Raw genomic sequence first — 2,999 nt, forward strand, 5'->3', positions numbered from 1 at the left:
GAGGCCTTACAAATAGCTGTGAAAAGAAGAGAGGCGAAAAGCAAAGGAGAAAAGGAAAGATATAAGCATCTGAATGCAGAGTTCCAAAGAAGAGCAAGGAGAGATAAGAAAGACTTCCTCAGTGATCAGTGCAAAGAAATAGAGAAAAACAACAGAATAGGAAAAACAAGAGACCTCTTCAAGAAAATTAGAGATTCCAAGGGAACATTTCATGCAAAGATGGGCTCGATAAAGGACAGAAATGGTATGGACCTAACAGAAGCAGAAGATATTAAGAAGATGTGGCAGGAATACACAGAAGAACTGTACAAAAAAGATCTTCACGACCAAGATAGTCACAATAACATGATCACTGACCTAGAGCCAGACATCTTGGAGTGTGAAGTCAAGTGGGCCTTAGAAAGCATCACTACAAACAAAGCTAGTGGAGGTGATGGAATTCCAGTTGAGCTATTTCAAGTCTTGAAAGATGATGCTGTGAAAGTGCTGCACTCAATATGCCAGCAGATTTGGAAAACTCAGCGCTGGCCACAGGGCTGGAAGAGGTCAGTCTTCATTCCAATCCCAAAGAAAGGCAATGCCAAAGAATGCTCAAACTACCGCACAATTGCACTCATCTCACACGCTAGTAAAGTCATGCTCAAAATTCTCCAAGCCAGGCTTCAGCAGTATGTAAACCGTGAACTCCCAGATGTTCAAGCAGGTTTTAGAAAAGGCAGAGGCACCAGAGATCAAATTGCCAACATCCGCTGGATCATGGAGAAAGCAAGAGAGTTTCAGAAAAACATCTATTTCTGCTTCATTGACTATGCCAAAGCCTTTGACTGTGTCGATCACAATAAACTGTGGAACATTCTGAAAGAGATGGGAATCCCAGACCACCTGACCTGCCTCTTCAGAAACCTGTATGCAGGTCAGGAAGCAACAGTTAGAACTGGACATGGAACAACAGACTGGCTCCAAATAGGAAAAGGTGTACGTCAAGGTTGTATATTGTCACCTTGCTTATTTAACTTCTATGCAGAGTACATCGTGAGGAACGTTGGGCTGGAAGAAGCACAAGCTGGAATCAAGATTGCTGGGAGAAATATCAATAACCTCAGATATGCAGATGACACCACCCTTATGGCAGAAAGTGAAGAGGAACTAAAAAGCCTCTTGATGAAAGTGAAAGAGGAGAGTGAAAAGGTTGGCTTGAAGCTCAACATTCAGAAAACAAAGATCATGGCATCTGGTCCCATCACTTCATGGAAAATAGATGGAAAAACAGTGGAAACAGTGTCAGACTTTATTTTTTTGGGCTCCAAAATCACTGCTGATGCTGATTGCAGCCAGGAAATTAAAAGACGCTTGCTCCTTGGAAGCAAAGTCATGACCAACCTTGATAGTATATTAAAAAGCAGAGACATTACTTTGCCAACCAAGGTCCGTCTAGTCAAGGCAATGTTTTTTCCCGTGGTCATGTATGGATGTGAGAGTTGGACTGTGAAGAAAGCTGATCGCCGAAGAATCGATGCTTTTGAACTGTGGTGTTGGAGAAGACTCTTGAGAGTCCCTTATACTGCAAGGAGATCCAACCAGTCCATTCTAAGGGAGATCAATCCTGGATGTTCATTGGAGGGACTGATGCTAAAGCTGAAACTGCAATACTTTGGCCACCTCATGCGACGAGTTGACTCACTGGAAAAGACTCTGATGCTGGGAAAGGTTGGGGGTGGGAGGAGAAGGGGACGACAAAGAATGAGATGGCTGGATGGCATCACCGACTCTGTGGACATGAGTTTGAGTGTACTCCGGGAGTTAGTGATGGACAGGGAGGCCTGGCGTGCTGTGATTCATGGGGTCGTGGAGAGTCGGACATGACTGAGCGACTGAACTGAACTGATATGTCAATTATATATCAATAAAACTGGAAGAAAAAAGATCTCAAAAAACATGGCTAGATTTAGACAACTAATAGGCTAAAAGCATTATTCCTTTAGTCATTCACTTATTCAACAAGTGAATGACTACTATCAGAAGACTGCATTTACTTGTCAATTCTGAGCAGTTATCTGAGAAAAACACTGAAAACTGCCTTTGAATTTTAGGGTCTTTCAGATGGTGTAGGCTATCTTTGGGGGAAAAACCTGGTTATTAAGGACAAGTTTTCTTAAATGTCATTCTCATTTTTTTGCTGTGTGTCTCAGGGGCCTACACTGGGTGTAGGAGAGACTTCTTCCCTTACAATTGCTGTGGGGAAAGTTTTTGCAATTGCCTGTAGTTCAGTGGCGTTTTCTTGGTTATCTGCATCTTGTTCGTCTGGGTTATCTACTTTGCTCCTCAGATCAGTTTGAGCCAATGCTGTTAGTTTTTCCCCAAATCATGTGAAAGGGGGAGAGCTTGACAGATTTTGTGAGTTTTTCATTTTAAAAAGATTTTATTTTTAATTGGAGGATAATTACAATATCATGATGGTTTTGGCTATACATCAACATGAATCAGCCATCAGTTCAGTTCAGTTCAATCGCTCAGTCATGTCCGACTCTTTGCGACCCCATGAATCACAGCACGCCAGGCCTCCCTGTCCATCACCAACTCCCAGAGTTCACTCAAACTCATGTCCATCGAGTCAGTGATGCCATCCAGCCATCTCATTCTCTGTCGTCCCCTTCTCCTCCCGCCCCCAATCCTTATAGGTAATAAAAATTTGGAACGTTTCAAGAATTTGCGTGTTGTCCTTTTGCAAGGGCCATGATAATCTCTGTATTATTCCAATTTTAGTATATGTGCTGCCAAGCAAGCACTTATTTTTGGTTTTGACTAGAAAATAGCCTTATGCGTATTTCAAATGCTATTTTTTTCAGTCAACTAGTTTTCCTCTCCACATACTTGGGGGCTGGCAAACTCTTGTCAAGAGCCAGATGGTAAATATTTTAGACTTTTAAGGCCAGGTGGTCTACTGTAGCTATTCATTGCTGCTGTGAAAACACCTGAAGACAATACATAAATGAAGGAAT

General features: G+C 42.2%; 1 non-coding gene across 1 annotated transcript; it reads right to left on the bottom strand.

Moving 5' to 3' along the window:
* Positions 1 to 2,683: 2,683 nt before the first annotated feature.
* On the bottom strand, positions 2,684 to 2,786 carry LOC129556022 (U6 spliceosomal RNA). Its single transcript, XR_008685868.2, has one exon. It is a non-coding gene; the product is annotated as a U6 spliceosomal RNA (small nuclear RNA).
* Between the last annotated feature and the right edge of the window lie 213 nt (positions 2,787 to 2,999).

The sequence above is a fragment of the Moschus berezovskii genome, chromosome 12 (genome assembly GCF_049115385.1).
Source record: "Moschus berezovskii isolate FMDL1 chromosome 12, NW_MosBer_1.0, whole genome shotgun sequence".
NCBI lineage: Eukaryota > Metazoa > Chordata > Mammalia > Artiodactyla > Moschidae > Moschus > Moschus berezovskii.